A 21,091-nucleotide genomic window follows, 5' to 3' on the forward strand; every position below is an offset into this window, starting at 1 on the left:
TTGTCCTGAGGCAACCCATTCAAGTCTGCGTGCCGGAGCGTAGTCGTGGAGCTGAACTGCTCCTGCTCTGCTAGCAGCCAGTCCACGCCCGGTATCCGATATAGTCGCGACACTGTGGGACTCTCTCCACCAATCATTTTCATTGCGTCCTCCCGACACGTCAAGGTAGTCATGTTCAACTTCGTTGACATGTCCGTCTTGTACTGTCCCCAATGACTAGGGTCTGATCGGTTCCAAAGCAGCACGCTGCCTGGTTCAACTCCCTCCGCTGGCACGGCGCTCGTAGACGGTCCGGCTGCTGAAGCAGGGTTTGCCATGGCCGGCGGGTCGTTCCTCCTAGACACGGTCTGGGAGTTATTCCTGTTCTGATCAACTGATCTCCCGAGTCGGCTTTCAAGCGGTTGTGTTCTGGGACGAGGAGCAGTCCCTAGCCTCTCTCTTACCTTTGAGCTCGGAGCGACGGGTGCAGCTGCAGCCGTCTCCATTGCCATGGGCCCTAGGCGGTTGACGAGGGATTCGGGCACGCTTGCCCTTATTCTATCTCCTCCGGTCGAACTGGCCCAAGCCAGAGAACTGGTCGCCCTCGACTCCTGCTCCACTTCCCTCAATTGCGTCTGAAATACATCATTGACCCAGTGTCTCCCTCGTTGGGTGTTGAAATGTATTCCATCTCTGGTAAGCGCGATGTGATCAATCATGCGCAGCATGTCTTCGAGATCCAGAAGTCGCAGCTCGCCAGGGTTGTTTCTCACCAGACAGCGGATCATTTCGTTCCACCGTGTCACGTTGCCATTCATGAAATCTGCCACTGTGGTGCCCACCAGCGGGTTTTGTGGTATCGTGCACAGCACTACAAGCCTGGGCCTGTACTTCTCCTTTAGTTCGTTCAAGAGGCATACCAATAGAGGCTCCCACTTGCTCTCCGGAGTCACTGGGGCTCTCGAGACGTCGTTGGTTCCCAGCATTATTACCAGTGTATCCAGGTGATCTTCGCTCTGGAATTCCATCATCTTGATGACCTGAGCCACTGAGGCTCCTCTAAAGGACAGAGTGGTAGTCTGACCATAGACGAAGATCTCATTCAGATCCCTCACCAAACTGTCTCTTATGATCAAGTGGCGACTCCCTGGGAGAATTACCTCGTCGGTCGTAGCGGGGTTCCAGCTCATGTCATTCAGGCAGGCTCGAGGATGCTCCGCGGCCACTTGCGTGAACTGGTGACGTGCCATCAGATTCTTCCTAATGTCTACCACGCGGGACTTTTGAAAGGTTCCGCCATGCGCAGTCCCCTGGGACGCTACCGTGCGGGGTGCTCGCTCCGAGCTATTGGATGAATGATCACGACGTTGGGAAGGAACGATCCTACCCAATGTCCGCCCAGTGGTTCTGTTGATCTCATCCATTGTTGCTCTGGCCACTTGGTTGAATGATTCTTGGAACTGAGGAGCGAGATAGGTGTCAGAGGGGTCTGGTATAGTGTTACTCTGGCTAGAAGCAGACTGTTGTGTCTGCTGAGGAGCCTCGGGCCCTCTCGATGCACACAGCTCCTGTACCCTTGTCTTGGGGCGTGTGTCGCTGGATCCCTCCGAGGATTTCATTGTCGCCAGAACTTCCTGTGACACTTGGCTCACCTTTGCCATATACAGCTCCTTCAGGTGCTTTGTTTCATCCTCCTTGTAGGCCACCTGCAGACCTTCATATTTCTTCTTCCATTCGTCTCTTTCTCGAGCTATCGCCCTATACTCCTGGAGTTTGGCACACAACTCGCTCTGATCTCTCTCCTTCTTCTCTAGCGTCTCAATCGTCTCCGACGTCTGGATCTCTATTTCACTCACCCTCACTCTCTTCGGAGGAGGAGCAGCTGTTGGAGAGTCGACCGAATTTGACAGGCCTGGCCCATCACGTTGTCTCTTCGCTCCGATGAGTGGCTGCGCAGGTTGGACGGGTAAGGGCATCTCACCTAGCCGGTGGTACCTCTGTTCACCTAGTCCTGGCTCACGAGCCAGGTCGTGGCCAGACAATTCTCCACGCCGCCATCTCATCAGTCGGTTTCGACCTCTCTCGGCGGTCCCAGACTCACCGAAGGCCAACATCAACACGACTTCTGTAGGGCGATTCCCTCGACCCTCTCGTCCTAATGCATTGAGGAGCGCGACCACAAACATCGCCAGCCCCAGGTCTTCTCGTGTAAAATCACAATCGATCAGCTGCTGATAGATCTCGTCTAGAGTCGCTCCTAGACTCGCTGAGAGGAATTCCATTAGTTCGTTCGTGTCACCCATTTCTTATCGTGTTGATTCTTGCTGTCGTGTAGTTTCTTCCTGGTTCGTTCGATACAATTAATTCAATAAACAATTTCCGATCAATCAAGATCTAAAAAAACAAGTCGCGACTTAGAACCATCATTTTTGGATTAAACATCATTCAACTCTTTAAAACTCTTCATTGAAATTCTCTTCTCAATTCTGATTTAAAATTTTAGCACCAAGGTGGATCGTCCACCTGTATCTGCGTCAGGGTAGCACAAATGAGCGCTGTCACCTTGATGACCTGGAGTACTATAGGTCTTTTATGACACAAAACATAAAACATATCATAGCATTAACATAACACATAAACACATAAACATCACACATCTATATTATCACATAAAAACATATTCCCTAATATTGTACCTAAAACCTAACCTAATCTAAATTTTGACATTAATTCTTATAAAGTAACTTAATAAAAACCACTTATCGCCAAACGCAGTTCCTAGCATATGCTGAGATAGTATTTTTTATGTAAGTAAACCTCTATGTCAGTTTCTGAAAATATCACATGTACAAGTGGGTACAACTCTCTCGGATGTAGCTTTCCCCTATTAGGATCTTATACTGGTAACGAGAGAGAGAGAGAAAATTCCACAGGTATTCCCGATTGCCTCCCTAGAATTCTTGTCTTCTGATCTTCAACAGATTACTCTGGGTGATCCTTGACTGGTTTCTATGATTTATCGAGCCATCTTGTGAGAGGCAGACCGTCATAAATCTCCTTGTCTTTAAATAAACCTCAATAATTTAATGTAGGCCTGTCAGCTTCCCTCTGTTCTTGTCTCTGGTAAGTTTCTGTCTTCTTTCTCAAGCTGTCTTCATTCTGGTGTTTGCCTCTAGTCTTGGTCTCAGTTATCATATTAGAACCAACTAGACGCACTATCCATCTCCCGGTGTAACTTTGATCCATCGAGTAATTTTCAGCCAAGACAATGCTCAGTTATCCCACAGTAACTTAAATGGCTTTCTGCCCAGATTTGCTCTGTATTTCTCCACCAATGTAACTACTGCAAAATTCTCCAACTTGGGCGACCCGTACATCATCTGCCTTTATGCCTCATGAGCTGTTGCATCGGGTAAACTTTGTCCGCGTAGCCTTTGATGAATTCTCTATAGTTCGCGAAACCAAGCAAAGCTCATCAACTGATGTGCAACCTTTGGGGATTTCCAAGTCGGGACTGCCTCAATTGCATCTGAATCTGGTCTAACGCCATGTTTGTCCATCATTCTCCACAGGTGTTTTATTGAGTACGCATTTCGACGGCTTAAATTTCAGACCTGCCGCTTTCATACATGTAAACGCTTCACCCAGGTGATCGATGTGGTTCTCAAGGGTTGGCGTTGCTATCACCTCGTCATCCACGTCTCACATTACCAAGTTCCCATACTTCTTTGTTAATCTTTTTAGTGCATGTGACATCAATCTCTGGAAGGTGGCTGTCGCATTGCATTGGGCGAAAGGCATCTTTTTCTGTTGAAACAGTCCCAGCTTGCAAGCGAATCCCGTTTCTCCCTATCTTGTTTTCTAAGCGGTACCTGCCAATAACGCTGACCCAAGATCGAAAGTAGTGAAAATCTTTGCGTCAACCAATTTTGAAAGACTTTCTTCTATTCTCGGGATGGGATATGAATCCTTCACCGTGACGGAGTTCAGATATCAAAAATCACAACAGAATCTCAGTTGATCTCCATTCTCTTTGGCATTCACTACTCCACAGGATTTGGATGGTTCTCTGATGTCATACTCTAATAAGGTTACTATTTCTTTTCTCCATGCATCCGACTTCTGTGGGGTCATGCGCCTCGCTTCCTCCCTGTGAGGTACCGCTCACTCCTCTAGTTCTATTTCACATTCAACAAAATAACAACACACGACGTCCGCCTTATTCTCGAGAAAATGTCCTGATTCCTGTCTAACACATTCTTGATGGCTTCGAACTTATCGTGTGTTGTCTTTCCCCTTAAACATTCAGTTTTTGTTATACCGGTTTATCCATATCAACGCCTCAGGTGTGGGTCGCTTTAGAAATTTTGAGAAGCTTAAGAGTCCATCGTCCGTCTCTGACTTCAATGAGCTAATAATTCCCTAGAATTTTTTTTATCGTTTCAATCTATTCAAGATACAAGTTTTGTCTTTGTGATTCCGACAATCAAGAACTTCTACTTTATACCTGCAATGCATATCCCATTTTCTATTTTTTCTGGATTTTGATTGGTGTATCAAGAATTTTCAACAAAACACTGACGCAGAGGCCACCCTTAGCGATCGAGATTGATCTTCTTAAAATATCAGCACTTTGGCTATTTGGATTCGTTACTACAAATACCTGTTTATTATCACTGAATTATTTGTACTTCCTCATGCTCAAGCTCACAATTGCAGCATCATTGGCTTTCAACCTCGCCCACCTACTCATGAAAACTGGAGCTTTAAACTCCTGTGTCGTTATCAAATTTACCGGTTTTGCTGCAGACTTCCTCTCCGTGCTTCGAATCCTGAACAAGGCATTGTTAAGACCTACCGGTACACAAAAGTTCCTGATAAAATCTCTGCCCAAAGCAAATTGATTTGATTTATCTAGATTCTCCACTACCAAAAAGCTAATCCACAGATTGCGTTTCCCTGAAGGCAGCCAATGTCGGCAGATATTTTGCCTGTACTCATTAGTTTATCGATATGTTTAACTTCCTAGTTTACTTCGCACGAGGGCGATTGGTGATTGCTGGGTTTGATGAATTAAACTGTGTTGCGATGGGAAGTACGTTTGTTTCGGGTGTTTCCGGTGATGTTTTTTCTTCAAATGCAATGGGGGATGTGCTTGGTGGTCTGTTGGGAGAGTTGGACCCTTTTGCAAAGTTCTCGGGTGTGCATTGTATGCAGGAGAACACATCGTAACAAAACTTGCTGCTCTGTAGCGCGCTACTAGAGACATGGATGTATGCTTGAGAAATGACACACCCTATGTCTCTTTTTTGGAGGTGGCGATTGCAAATATGATTGACAGTGTTCATGATCGGCCATTATTTGGCAGTGAGGAGAATCAATCTATGGTGAGAATATACAAGTTAGCTGAGCGAGCAAAAAACTGAAAAATTTATTACCATAAAAACAAAAGTGAGTACTATCTTTACGAAGCATATAAGCACTAAAAGTAACATTTACATTGGGAAAACATTTTGGATTCTTGAGTGGGCAATATGTATTATTTATAAGGCAAAACAAAGAATTTTTTAAGCACCCGTTATAGAGTGATGATTTGAAGAGAGGATGGTTTCAGGGATAATAAGCACATATGGGTTAAAGCTATAAAATATTAAATTTATTTAAAATCTCCAATCATTAGCAAGCCGGCTACTATGGTATCACAGTTCAGTTTCAGCGACGGGTAGCGGGAGACAGTAGCGGCAAGGTCCGCTAGCTGTGCATCTCTGCGCGAGTGAACTGTGGCTCCTACTTAGTCCTTGAGGTTCCTATTAGCAGTTTCCTGCTCCACTAGGGTAGCCACTTCGGCCTGTACTTCGGCCCAAACATTCACTAAACAGGGGATAAAAAAGGCAAAACAAAAGAAAGAATAGATTGTAAAACGGATTTTAGAAAAATGGGTTTTAAAAACAATTAACAAAAACATGCGAGCGGTTACGACAGGTGGAGGTTACGGCGGGATGTCCGGGTAGAAAGGGGAGTTTCGCGATTTGACGAGCTTGACTCTAAAATCCTTTGCCTTCTTCTTACAAGCGGCCTTCTTCTTACAAGCGTACCTTCTTCTTACAAGCGTACCATTATCTGCATTTTACATGAATCAATTTAATAAGTTTATCACAACAATTAGGCTAATAAGGACCGAGGCATGGTTAAACTCCATTACTTGTCAGTCGATAGGCCTCAAGCTGACAAACGAGCAAGTTTTCATTGCTGTTTATCTCCGTCTTGGTGCCTAGGTGTGCCTGGAACACACTTGTGACAGTGGTAAGTTTGGCAATCATCGGGGTTTTTACGGCTTATCATTCTTGCGAAACGCTGGAAGGCACGCTCGCCATGCCATGAAGGAAGTGCTAAAGTTATGAAACAACAAATCCGCATTTTCAAAATTCCGGCAAAATTGCGGGAAAATCAGCCAAAGACCTGAAAGAGCTAAGATGCAAAAAATCAACAAATTTTTGCCTTTTTTTTCAGTAAATCGCGCTCGCAACACAAGTGAATGCGGACCTGATATCTTCTAATTTTAAACTTATTTCAAAGACGACTACCTGATGCCTTTTTTGAGCAGAGAGCTCTGTTTTTTCTTCAACCAAGTTTGTCAATTGCAGTACAAATTGTACATTTAGCCTCGACACTGGATCTAATTCGCAGCTATGATCTTTTAGACGACATAATCGACCTCTAAACTTTTAACGCCTCTCGTGCTTCACTCCCTTATGTCACATACTTTAGTTCCTAGTAGGCAAATGCATCTATATACCAGATGCATCATATAACTGACCAAATGCGTTATATATTTATAAAATTAGCCATTACCAAAACTATTGTAACTATAATAATTTATTTTCTGACTTTCACAACAATCACATTGGCTAAATGACACAAACGAGCAAAGATTATGGGCTCTAGATAGTGAAAAAAAAATGTTTCAGTCAGAAATGACACATCAGCCAAAGCCAAAAGGAAAATGAAAAGAGGCGGCGTCATTCTTTTAGTACCCACAAAACTTAACTCAAAGCTACGCCGAGACCTGAATGATCTGCACAAAAAATATGACATTTTATGGAATGAATTTCATACTGAATCCAATAAAAACGAAAGAACCACCCTTTTAATTATATCTTAAAATCCAAGCAAAACTGAAATCACGTAAACAAAACTGAATTTTTTGTAGACCTTGCTTAGTCGATTGACTATGCTCAATCATTTATCACTAATATAAAACTTTTAGGCAATTATAACCTAATATATCTTAACATTGACGATAAAAATTCACTTGATAAAGTTCTCACGCCATACAATCTCGATGCTTCTAGTAAATTAATTCCTACTCACTCGAACTAATTTTTCACACCTCCTATAAAAATGGATCAATTGGCAATTTTTTTCACAATTGAACTTAAAATGAGTGGAAACGAAATTCACTTCAAGCGCGAAATATATATAAAAAACTACACAGAAAAGTTATTCAAATCAACCTGTCGAAAAACGAATGGGAATGTTCAACACAATTTCAGTGGAGACAAAGTTGAAAAAATGAGTATGTTCTCCAAAAACGAAATTGTAATACGTAATGTAACAACAAAAATATACTTAAGAGACATTAGTTTCATATGGCAGTCGGTCAATTAGCAAAAAAAAACTGAGTGTGAAAATTAAACCAAATTTAACGACACATTTAACTCCAAAAAATCATCCAACATTTCTCTTCTTAAAAACTCCTTTGGAAAAATCACAGCCATAGCTTTAAAATGGTGAATCTCCTCAACTATATCAACTATCAACTTTAGGTTGTTTCAAAAGAAAAAGACATCACGAGCTGTTCACTGAAGAACACCATCAAAACAAGTCCAATTACAAAACTCCATTTTCGTTCAGATTTATAACTACCGAAGAAAATTCAAGAGAACTTCTCAAACTTAATGCAAAGAAACCGTAAGTCTCATCTGACATTCCATCGTGGGCTCTTTAAAATGGTTGCAATGAATTCTACTTAGATCTTATTTTTCTTCTTCTTGACTACCTGAAAAACAATTTTTTTCAACAGAAGCTAAAAAAGCAATTGTCACTCCAAAATACAAAAAAGACAACCCTGAATTACTTGAAAACTACAAGCCTATCTCAAATACTGGAGTACTTACAAAATCGTTTGAAAATTTATGATTTAAACAAAAAGAACGAATATCTTTTATCTGAAAACATTTTAAGGAACACTCAATTTGGCTTTACCATACTCAACACTGGATGATGAATTATTTTGCACGTGATTATCAGAAAATAGTTTGATAACACGAATTTTGTTGCTGCTCACTAATAGATTTCTCTAAAACTTTTGATTCAATCGACCATAATCATTTTGAACAAAAACTCCAAGACTTGTTAGTTGTTTTTCATAGACAATTTGGAGCAAGTTTCATGATGAAAAACTCAATTTCAAGAGTATCCCTACCCACGGAAAAGCAAAAACAGTTAATGAGATTAAGTTCTTACTTTTACTTAATAAAGATCAAACAGTTGCAACCTATGTACAAATCTCATCGAAGTAAAAATTCCATTAGGTTGTGACATTATCAATTGAATGTTAAAAAAATTCTCCTTAGACTTTGCCGTAATTCACAATTACTATGATTATAGATACAATTTGACCTACACTTTTTATTTTAAAATACTTTTAAAAGGCAATTTACGACTTTTGATGTAATTATAAGCGATATCTTCAAACAACTCTCAACAATAATTTTGGTTTAGTGTAGTTGAACTAAGACTTGCCCTCAAAAGGAAGTAGACCTAACAAAAAGCACAAATAAAACACCAATGCTGAGCGCAAAGCACAAAAACAAAAAAAAGTTAGCCAAACGAAGCTATATAAAACATAATTGAGAAAACGCTCAGTTGAATAATTTTTTTCCTCTGAAAGTGATACGTTTGTATTTTCCAAGTTACAAAAATTGGGCAAGACAGAATAAAAACACAAAAGAAAGCAGTGGAGCAGACACTATCCGCACGGTAATATTGAGCAAAAAACAAACTAGACGAAAAATTGAAATTAGGCTAAGCAAAACTCAACTCTTGGGCGACAACTCATGGGCGAAACAAAAGAAATGCTTATAAGGGTGGTCAAAGCAAAAAGCCGGTCAAGGATACTGGCACAGTTATGGGATGTCATTTTTGTGCCCTATGGTTCCATGGTATCTGCTGTGCACTCTCGTCCGCTGATGTGCAAAGGCTGAGATCTCGGCCCAACTGACTCTGCCTTATCAACACTTGTCTACAATTTTAAGAGGACATCTTCAATCGCCCAAAAATAGAAACTAAATTGTATTTTTGTTGTTACAGTCTCCTACTGATAAAATTTCTGCAGCCTGAGTTTATCCGAGAAACATTTCCTGAGGTTTTTAAGGAAACCGCTAATGAGGACACACCTATTTCCCTGCTCCCCCATTCAAATTCAAAATTGAAAAGTTTTTTTTTTTGAAATTGGAACTGTCCAATGAAAATTGAGGTGGTGAACAGACCGACAACTGTGAACAGGTTTGTTTTTCCTATTTTACGTCGTAACCTTGTGCTTTAGCCTTGAAAACACGTAAGACAAACAAAAAACTCGATAGCTTGAAACGTAGGGGTGATTGGAAACAAACGGAGGCCGTTACTCAATTATTAGGTTCTTGTCTTCACGTAACAACCGTTGTTAAGTTGTCAAACAATCAGAAAACATCCAACGCAGTCTCTGAATTTCAATTCACTATCAATAGTTTAAATGAAGGATAATTAGATGAAACAGTTTGAAAGTGATAAGAATGAAGTAGCAAACGTCACTTCTCTATGAGTCTGAAACCTGAGGGCAAAATCACCGGCGCCAAACGACTCGTTAAAAGCGTCAATCCTGAAAAAAATTAGAACGAAATTTACGACCTATCCCAATCAGCGCTGCAAACCATCTCTTCTTACAAAAATGCTTTGCCGCAAACCATCATCTTCAATCATACGAATATTGAGTCTACATCAAAAAAACATGGATCTCAGAAGGACGAAAAATGGAGAAAATTATTCTCTCAAAACGTTACCATGTGATATAGGATGTGAAATTGAAAGAGGTTTTCCGAACAAAAACGTGAAGTCATATTCAAAAGGTCGACCAATTGAATTTAAACTGTATGCTGCATAACTGCAGATCTATTTGCAATTTATTCATCTTCCCGGGTTGACCAAAACTTCTTATCATACAATTTCCATATATGAGAAACTTCTTGTCATACAATTTCATACAATTCCATACGTACAGAAAATTGTATGAAAACTCTATGATAAGCATTTTTCCATATATGAAAATTGTATGATAGGTGTTTTCCCATAAACCAAAAATTTTGATTTTTTCTTTCTAAATTTAGTTTCTGAAAAATTTTCGGTTGCAGTTGCAACCGAACACTAGTGACAAAGACCTTGGTTACTCAAAACACCAAAGGTTGGACGGTCTTGCATTTACAATGCATAGAAAACGGCCTGAATTTGCGGTCTTTCACAATTGATATAACAAAAGTAACAAACTTATATTTTTTGGCAAAATTTTTTAATGATGATTATATTAAATTTTTGAATTTTCAAATTATCAGACATTGATCAAGGCGTACATTAACACCCCATACAAAAGAAAGATAAATGTTTGTTTGCGTACGAAAATCGATTTGCGGTTGAAAAAAAAAAATTTTGAGCCAAATTTTCAAAATTACTTTAAAAATTTTTTGTGTCGCCATCAAAAAAATGCCAGTCATACAATTTCCATATATGGGAATTGTATGATGAGCGTTTTTTTCAAAAAACGAAAACCTCAGTTTTTTATCACCAGATTGTTTTTTTAGAATCAAACAGCCACAGAAATCAGTTTATACCAGTTTTCAACCATTTTTAGAAATTGTATGAAAATTGTATGACAAGCATTTTCCTACACACTTGATGTATGGAATTGTATGATAAGCATTTTCGGTGTATGGAGGTCAACCCGGGTTTCTTAAATTCTATTTCACTGCTCTTTCTTACAGAAACCTGGTTCTCAGAAGTCTAAACTCAATCTGAAATATTACTCAGACATTCTTTAAACATTATAGAACGATCAGACTGCTCTGAAAGGAGAACAATGTGGTCTCCTAATTGCCCTTTCTAGTCAAGTAGATTTTAAGTTTGCAGACTTTTCTTTGATCCAAAATACGTTTTCATAAGGATATGGTGCCATCAATACTCAGCTCAAGTTCTTAATTTTAATCTACAATTGTCCTTTTACATCTAGTAACAACAAAGACATGGCTCGCATTAATGACTGTCTCTTGGCTTATGTACGTTCAATCGAAATTTTTTGCACTTAAAGATGATTACAAAAACATATTTGATATCTTTCTCCATGCTGACTTTAATCACCGCAGTAATAACTGTTTGACACTTACTTCTCCAAATTCTCAAAAACCGACTTTCCTTGAAGTCATTACTGATTTCTGTTTGACACAAAATATCGTTGTTCGAATGCATGAAGGCAACAATAATCTGGATCTTCTGTTTGTAGATTAACATTACATTTTTTGTAGGACTTGATTTTTTCTCCGACTACCTACCCCGTGTTCTTTAAAACTACCATTTTTGCGAACGAAACTACCCCAAGCTCTACTCTACCCAAATCTTTTTTCCAAATTTGAATCTTCAATTCGTCCTCTCAGCAATTTTTGACTGGATTAGCCTTAATAGTCATGAAAATAATTCCTATCCGCCAAAATAGTACGAGCTTATATGCGCTGCTTTTCACAACTCTATAAAATTCAAGGAAAAAAAGATTTGACGTACCGCTGTTTTTACTCCTCTCACTCATTTCCTTTTCTCAATCAACGACAAACAAACCTTAGAAAAATTTCCAAAGAACGGTCGTTGCCTAACTCGCTAAAACAATTAGATTTATGACGTAATCTAAACGACATGATTGATCCAGATGAAGAATCTTTTATGAATCAATTTAATCTAAACTCAACCGCACAATGCTATGGGTTTATGCATTGCCTTGCTTTTGATTCATTCTATCCCTCTACATTGCACTTTTTGAAAACCGTACTTTTATTGGATACTAGGATACTGCAAATGCATTCAACCAACTTTTTAATTCAGTTTATGGAAAAACTTCAATAACGGTTCCGAAAGCAACAGCAGATGCGGATATCTGTTTTTGTGACTTTCCAAATCTTTTTTGGAATTTGATCAAGTGCTCAAGAAGTGAAAAGATTCCTCGTCTATGGGTGCTGACAAATTTCCAAATTTTCTTCTTCATGATTCTGCTAGCCACCTTGCCCCCATTAATCATGACTAAAACCATTGGGTGTCAAAAATTTTGATGTGGCGGGAAAGCTGAAAAAAAATTTCACATCGCTCCATTACACATGTTTGATTCCCGTTCAAATATTATCAATTATTGCCCAACCAGTAGACTGCCTAAACACTTAATCTTTCTAGATTGCGTTTTGTCTCATTAAGGTTCGTCATCTGTTTGATCGACGTCAACAAGGTTTCATGACAATGAGAAACACTTACTCGAATAATTTCTCACCTCGTTGAAATATATCTGGCAACTGATTCAGCAGTTCCGTGCCTTTCAACCTACTTCGATGTGAAAAGGGATTTTGATTCCATTTACGACTTGCCAAACTTTCAGTTTACACCTTTTGCAGAAAAATTATGTTTTTTTTCAAATCTTACTTTACTGATTGTTTTTGGACAGTTAAAACTTACCAATTTTTTCTTTTTTAACTGGCAATACCTCCGGATTCCCTCAAGGCGGTGTGCTGGGTTCTCTATTATTTGTTATATTTGTTAATAACGCACGGCCACCCATAAGCACTGGGTGATGTTTTCTCTCTGCTGATGATATAAACTTTCTTTCCTCAGCCTCGCCCAATCTCAAACAACAGGATCTTGATTCCTTTATGAGCTGGTCAGTTTAAAAAAACTAATGTTTCATCCAAATAAATGTAGAAATTATCTTTTAGCTACGACACTTTCAGTGAGTTTCCTCCTAGCAATAACATACTTGAATACGCTGTCTTCACTCTATCCATCAAAGTATTTTGGGATTAACATAGTCTACCATAATTACAAAATTTTAAACTTTTTTTCAATTTCCTAAGACGCAACTTACCTTTCAAAGTCTCTAATTGTGAAAAAATAATCCTCCAAAATTCAATTCATCTTTCTTTATTGCTATATGGCTCCCAATTTTGGTCCCGTTCCCTTACTAGTTTAAAGAAACTAAAAAATTTCGAGCGAAAATAATTCAGAAGGATTTCTTACAAACAAAACATGCATCAGCCCTGAGAAACCTTCGAGTACTGCCATTAGTTTCCAGCTGATTAAAGCTGACACGGTCCATCTTTGGAAGCGTTGCAACAACAGTGTGGAATTTGATCACTCTTTTTTGGGGGAACTACCAACGCGGTCTTCAAAAAGGGATTTCAATTTTGTATGCAGTAAGAAGTTGAGTTCCGATAGCAACTAGTATGCAAAGGCTACACGATGTACAAACGAGCTTATGTATCAACACAAATCATTTTTGACCTAACCTTGCCTAAACTGAAATTGGACCTCAACAGATTTCTCTGTGCTAAACTTTCAACCTTTAACGAAGTCTGTTTAAGTTCGCATTTTGTCTAAAGTTTTCGTAAAAGTTAGCGCTCTCAAATTTTTGCACACCGTTTTTCATGTTGTTTAATTTCTGTTTTTAATTTGCACCACCAATTCCAATTAACTCTCTAAAATGTCCACACTTTCAATATCCAATTTGGTTAACAATCATTTCGAGCTATAGCACAATGGTTACATAGACTAAAAGCAAATGATCGAAGCTACCCCAATGAAAAAGCCAATTTTTAATGTCAAACAGTTTTCATTGTAATTCGGCTCTAAAAACTCAAAAATTCCTCGTCTGCAAAAAGTTTTTCAACCCGCGTGAAAAATTAAAAAATAGACCAGTTTAGTGAAACTTTCTCATTGTTCGTTCCACTTTTTTTGCTGAGAAGGTTTCCAGTCGAATGAACATTTTTTGTTTCCATTTTTCGTTAAACACTTTCTCTACGATTCAAAGTTCACTGCAGATGGAGAAATTTTTTCTTTTTCAAATCGAGATTAAAAAGATTATTCTTTGAAAACAACATTGATTGTTTCATAGAGGGTAATTTTGATTTTTTCTTGTTCTATTTTTAAAATGCGTTACAATTTAATAAAAAAAATTTTTATAAAATTTACACTGAAAACAAGCACTTCAGAGAGAGAAACAACCTGAGTTTGCGCTTAATTAAGTCCACTAGTGTCCTTTCAGAAAAACAAAAACTAAATTTTCATTAAACAGATGAAAGTATTGAACGTTGTTTGTTTAGGTCATAATAGTGAGCTAGTGATAAAAGTAATTCAGCAATACAGATGAAACTAAAAACAATGAAGATCAGAATTCGAACACATCATTGTTTTTTTCATTGCTTTTTCCTTAAAAAGGTATCACAAGTAGTCTTTCTTACAAATTTTAAACCAAAATTTGTTGTTCTTAAAAGCTCAAATCATATTGAAAAAAAATTGCGCACTAAAACCGGATATATCTGTGATCAATCAAATCCAGATTAAAAAATCAACTTCGAATTTTTTTTTCGAAAAACAAAAATAAGATTTTTCTCCAAATCGAAGCAAGTATCGGTTGTCAATTTTCAAAGTTATGAAATAAGTCAACAGGAAACCAAACATTCAAAAAGCTTAGTTTCCGATTTTGAGTTATATGAATAAAGGAGTAATCGGAGAAAGAAAGCTGCGAATATTTTGATCAGAACATTCAAAGAAAACGTAAATCAAACATTATCCATTATCGCCCAACCAGTAGACTGCCTAAACGTTTAATCATTCTAGACTACATTTTGTTTCATTTTATCTATCCTAAGGGTCGTCATCTTTTTGATTGACGTCAACACGGTTTCATGACAATAAGAAGCACTTACTCAAATAATTTCTCACCTCGTTGAAATATATCTGGCAACTGATTCAGCAGTTCTGTGCCTTTCAACCTACTTCGGAGTGAAAAGGGATTTGGTTCCATTTACGACTTGCCAAATTTTCAGTTTACACCTTTTGCGGAAAAATTCTGCATTTGGAAAATTCTGCAGATGGAGAAATTTTCGACTTCAAATCTTATTTTACTGATTGTTTTTGGACAGTTAAAATTTACCAATTTTTTCTTTTTTAACTGGCAATACCTCCGGATTCCCTCAAGGCGGTGTGCTGGGTTCTCTATTATTTGTTATATTTGTTAATAACGCACGGCCACCCATAAGCACTGGGTGATGTTTTCTCTCTGCTGATGATATAAACTTTCTTTCCTCAGCCTCGCCCAATCTCAAACAACAGGATCTTGATTCCTTTATGAGCTGGTCAGTTTAAAAAAACTAATGTTTCATCCAAATAAATGTAGAAATTATCTTTTAGCTACGACACTTTCAGTGAGTTTCCTCCTAGCAATAACATACTTGAATACGCTGTCTTCACTCTATCCATCAAAGTATTTTGGGATTAACATAGTCTACCATAATTACAAAATTTTAAACTTTTTTTCAATTTCCTAAGACGCAACTTACCTTTCAAAGTCTCTAATTGTGAAAAAATAATCCTCCAAAATTCAATTCATCTTTCTTTATTGCTATATGGCTCCCAATTTTGGTCCCGTTCCCTTACTAGTTTAAAGAAACTAAAAAATTTCGAGCGAAAATAATTCAGAAGGATTTCTTACAAACAAAACATGCATCAGCCCTGAGAAACCTTCGAGTACTGCCATTAGTTTCCAGCTGATTAAAGCTGACACGGTCCATCTTTGGAAGCGTTGCAACAACAGTGTGGAATTTGATCACTCTTTTTTGGGGGAACTACCAACGCGGTCTTCAAAAAGGGATTTCAATTTTGTATGCAGTAAGAAGTTGAGTTCCGATAGCAACTAGTATGCAAAGGCTACACGATGTACAAACGAGCTTATGTATCAACACAAATCATTTTTGACCTAACCTTGCCTAAACTGAAATTGGACCTCAACAGATTTCTCTGTGCTAAACTTTCAACCTTTAACGAAGTCTGTTTAAGTTCGCATTTTGTCTAAAGTTTTCGTAAAAGTTAGCGCTCTCAAATTTTTGCCCACTGTTTTTCATGTTGTTTAATTTCTGTTTTTAATTTGCACCACCAATTCCAATTAACTCTCTAAAATGTCCACACTTTCAATATCCAATTTGGTTAACAATCATTTCGAGCTATAGCACAATGGTTACATAGACTAAAAGCAAATGATCGAAGCTACCCCAATGAAAAAGCCAATTTTTAATGTCAAACAGTTTTCATTGTAAATCGGCTCTGAAAATTCAAAATTTTCTCGTCTGCAAAAAGTTTTTCAACCCGCGTGAAAAATTAAAAAACAGCCCAGTTTAGTGAAACTTTCTCATTGTTCTTTCCAGTTTTTTTTGAGAAGGTTTCCAGTCGAATGAACAATTTTTGTTTCCATTTTTCGTTAAAAATTTTCTCTACGATTCAAAGTTCAGTGCAGATGGAGAAATTTTTCCTTTTCAGATCGAGAATAAAAAGATTATTCTTTGAAACCAACATTGATTGTTTCATAGAGGGTAATTTTGATTTTTTTCTTGTTCTATTTTTAAAATGCGCTACAATTTAGGCGCCTTTATAAAATTGACACTGAAAACAAGCACTTCAGAGAGAGAAACAACCTGAGTTTGCGCTTAATTAAGTCCACTAGTGTCCTTTCAGAAAAACAAAAACTAAATTTTCTTTAAACAGATGAAAGTATTGAACGTTGTTTGTATAGGTCATAATAGTGAGCTAGTGATAAAAATAATTCAGCAATACAGATGAAACTTTAAAAAAAGAAAATCAGAATTCGAACACATCATTGTTTTTTCTCTTTTTCTTTTTCCTGGAAAACGTTTCACATTTGTTGTTTTTAAAAGCTCAAATCAGATTAGAAAAAGATTGTGCACTTTTCTCCAAATCGAAGCAAGCATCGGTTGTCAATTTTCAAAATTAATAAATAAGTTAACGGGAAACAAAGCGTAATAACATTCCAAAAGTTTAATTTCCGAGTTTGAGTAATCTGAATCAGGGGCGGATTTAGGGGGGGGGGGGGCGTTGGGGGCGGACGCCCCCCCTCAGGGATTCGAACCCCTGCCAACCCAAAGGGTCCCCCCTTTGATACTTTTTAAGAAATCCATTTTTGGCCAACCGACCCTAAAATTTTTCTAAAGGCGCCTTTGGCGCCAATATATACTAATTTTGAGGGGGAGCGCGCGCCAAAAAAAACGCGTTTTTTTTTGTCAAAATTTTCCAAAAAGTGCCCAAAAACGGCTTTTTTGACCTGTTTTTTCAAAAAATTGCCTGCGGCGTAGAAAATTTGACCACAACAGGGTCTTTTTACTGCTTTGGGAAAGCTCGGAAAATCAATCTGATCGACTTAAAAAAAAAAAAAGTCGTCAAAATTTTCGAAAATTTTTTGAAAATCCGCCCCCCCCTCGAGAAAATCCTAGATCCGCCCCTGATCTGAATAGAGGAGTAATCGGATGAAGAAAGCTGCGAATAGTTTGGTCAGAACATTTAAAGAAAACGTAACTCTTCACGGTGAATGGAATGCTTCACGGCCGCACGCCGAGATATACCATAGAGGTATACGATAAAGTCTTCAAACGCATTGTTTCTGTTTCAGATGCAGTGGTCCAAAGAGATCCCCAGTAGTGGGAGGAGTAGGAGAGTGGGACTATAGACCCCCTGAGCTCTCTTTCTCCCCCACCGACCACCTTCGGATTCCCTCGAAGAAACCGAGTCCTCTCTCGCACCAAACGCGGGAGAGATCCCTGCAATACTGTCACTCAAACTCGCCCATTTCGGTAGGCAGCCAAAACAACACCATCAAACAGTCTGGCCGCCCATCCAGTCCTTTAGTGGGGGGATATCCGAGAGGAGGGTCTCATAATAACGACCAAGCAGATGATGTGCAGTTCAGTGTAGGGGATGCACGAGCCCCCTCCGATGCGTCATTCTGATCCTTGTCGAACTACATTTATTTTGAATATAAACTGATAGGTTTTCTGAAATATCATTTGTGATTTTAGAACGTGTTTTGTTATTAATTCATGTTTTCTATTGCTTTTTCAAAAACGGAGCGAAACAAGGAAAGTGAAAAAAAATCCATTTTAATGTGATTTTCTACTTATTATATAATTGATAATTATGGATTTCAAATTAATTATAATGCATTTTAAATCGAAGCGAAACAAAGGAAAGTGAACAAAAAGTCCATTTCAATGTGATTTTCTACTTATTATATAATCCATTATGATGGATTTTGAATGAATTATTTTGAATTAAACTTTTGCGGAAAAAAAATGGATTTAAATCCATTTTTATTCCAATTTTGTTGTCTGAGCGTAACATGGGAATCGATTATATTTACAACATTTAAATCTATAATACCTTATGGATATAAAAACCAGTCTACAAGCTAACTTTAGTGGCCATGAGAGTTTTTATTTTCCAATGCGGTGTAAAATTGGTGGGCGGATCGAATCCCTGCAGGGCCTCCGCGGTCAATTGCCACAACGTTGTCTTCTGTTAACTTCGGTTGGTTATTTCTTGTAAGAGCACGACTTGTATTTGTAATTTCTATAATTACAATTTCTTTGGGAAACAAAGCGTGGATACATGAGCCAAAAAACATGTCTTCGGATCGCCACAGACAAGGTCGGCTGAAGTTGAAGTCCTGCTGACCTCCATAAAACCCAATACAATGAGTGGCACAATTAGCAACAATTCTTTCGATGACCGCTTTTGCCCAAATTGACATTTAACCCCAACAGTATTTGAACGGAAATTTATATTGACGTATGGAGTCAAAGGGCACCCTGTACTTGTTCCATCGGGGAACACGCTGTACGTTGCATGCACCCCCGCTGTTTAAAAGAACATGACCTTGAGATGATTTCTCGCCATTTGCATTGATCCTGAGGGAAGGAAAGTCGCGGTCGACTTGTTTTTGCAGTTTGTGCAGCTCCTTGTCAAGTTTTTCGATCCTCAAATAGGAATCATCGTCGGCCTTGATGAAGTAAACTGCCTTCAGGCAAAAACAGTTCACCAATTTCATTGATGCTAGAACTCTCAACGTCGTAATGTTATAGCCTTCTGGGGTGTTAAAAATTATGACATCGTCAAATCTAATTTTTTCTTTCTTTATTCGTTCTTCAAGTGCTTCTTGGGGTTTACTAATAGAAAAAAAATAAACCCACGACTCTTGCTTTGAAGTTGGTCCGAGCAACATTTGCAGGTAAGTTTCGCGAAGAGATTCTCGAAGAGCAAATGAGCCAACTCGTGTGTTAATCATCAGAACTCGCAGACTTTCCGAGGGGTTGTTTGAGCACTTTTCATGCAGTCTTAAAGCATCAGGTGTGTTTTGTAAAATTTTCATCCCTGGTAAAAGTTCATGCACAGCAGATTTTGGGTGTATTTTATTAACTCCATTTCTGATCCATGACTGGTTGAAACAGGTTTGCAGCTGCTCATTGTCTACTTTTTTGTCGCGGAAGTTTATTTTGAAATGGATAATCGAAAGCGTAATAAAAGTCCAGAAAACCAAAGTGCACAGAGTTCTGCTCAGAAAGCGACTAAAACAAAAGTTGTGTACATATAGTTTCAGCGAAAGCTCTATGATTTTTAAAATTTATGAGAAATTGTTTTAAAGTACATATTAAAAACACAAATTTTTTTTATTCTAGACTTTAAAAACAACTTTCTAATTATTTCATGCTGTACTTGTTGCTCGGCAACAAAATCTTGATCAGATATCGAACAATGAGACCGAGGGGGGGGGGGGCTCAAGGGTGCCGAAGGGGGGCTCAATTCTGGTTGCCAAACTTTTCCAAAGAGTCTCCCTTTGGCATAACTTTACGACATCCATGTTTGGCTGACTAACCTTAAAAAATTCCTGAAGCCGTCTTTGGCGCCAATATATACTAATTTTGAGGGGTGAGCTCGCGCCGAAAAAAACGCACAATTTCGGTCAAAATTTTCTTTGTCGTTTTCAGTCGTTTGATAGTCTGGCCAGTAGCCTGAGTCGGTTGATTCATTTTTTCGAAAAACTAGAACTCCTGCGAAATCTTGGGTGTCTGTTTTTTTTATTATCATTATTCGGATCTCGACAATTCAACCTGTGGAGTAGTTTACCTAAAAACGTTCTAACATAATTTCTACCAATAGATCACAAGATTAAAATGAAAAACATTTTTCGAAAAATGTAACTCATATAATTCAAATTCTTGAGGCAATTAAGTCAAACAACGTTTGACAGGGCAAATTCTGTCTCGCGGAGAAGTTTTAACAAATGTATTGAAAACCGCGTTAACTTTTTTTCGTTTTTTACCATGTTTTATGGAAATTAATTGTAATTTGTAACCTATAATTATTTTTAAATTTCATGGACGTTGGGAACATACTGGGCAAAATGATAAACTGTTAAATGCTAATAATTCTCAAAATTTAACTAGAACTGAATTTGTAATCATTACTTAAGCATATGAGACTAATTATTATTAGTGAAAAAGACCAATTTAGACAAAGATTACCAATATTTAAGAACTATTAGATTTTTTATAAAATTCAGCAACCGCTCTTACCTCCAGCTTTCCCTGGATTTTGATCGCCCCAAGCTCCTAAACAAGTGGTCAAAATTGAGCGCAAATTCTGACTTTTTCTTTCTTAACTTCCTGTTTTCAAGGATGATTTTGGACAACTTTCATTCAGAATTCAAAAAACTTTCTTAGACCATGAGCAAAGGATCGGAACTGCACTCAATGAAAATACCAAAACTTGGTTTCAAAGATTTTTCTGGGTCTAGGTTTTTTCAGAACGCGAGAAAATGTAAGAAACAGCGAAGTTTACTAAACTTGTCACAAGAAGCAATTCACTAATACCGTTCAGGTTGTTTCACTTTGCATGAACAAAAATTTTCTCCGTTTTTTTCCAAAAAAGCGTTCAC

At 38.1% G+C, this 21,091-nt stretch overlaps 1 protein-coding gene across 1 annotated transcript in view; it reads right to left on the reverse strand.

Annotated features, from left to right (window-relative positions):
• Nucleotides 1-6,139, reverse strand: part of LOC134842045 (actin-related protein 2/3 complex subunit 2-B-like) — a 60,153-nt gene extending 54,014 nt beyond the window's left edge. The window contains exon 1 of the mRNA XM_063858199.1: nucleotides 6,119-6,139. The gene's annotated coding sequence lies outside the window, so the exon portion shown is untranslated. The remainder of the gene's footprint in view (nucleotides 1-6,118) is intronic.
• Between the last annotated feature and the right edge of the window lie 14,952 nt (nucleotides 6,140-21,091).

Source organism: Symsagittifera roscoffensis, chromosome 3 (assembly GCF_963678635.1).
Source record: "Symsagittifera roscoffensis chromosome 3, txSymRosc1.1, whole genome shotgun sequence".
In the NCBI taxonomy this organism is placed as follows: Eukaryota; Metazoa; Xenacoelomorpha; order Acoela; family Convolutidae; genus Symsagittifera; species Symsagittifera roscoffensis.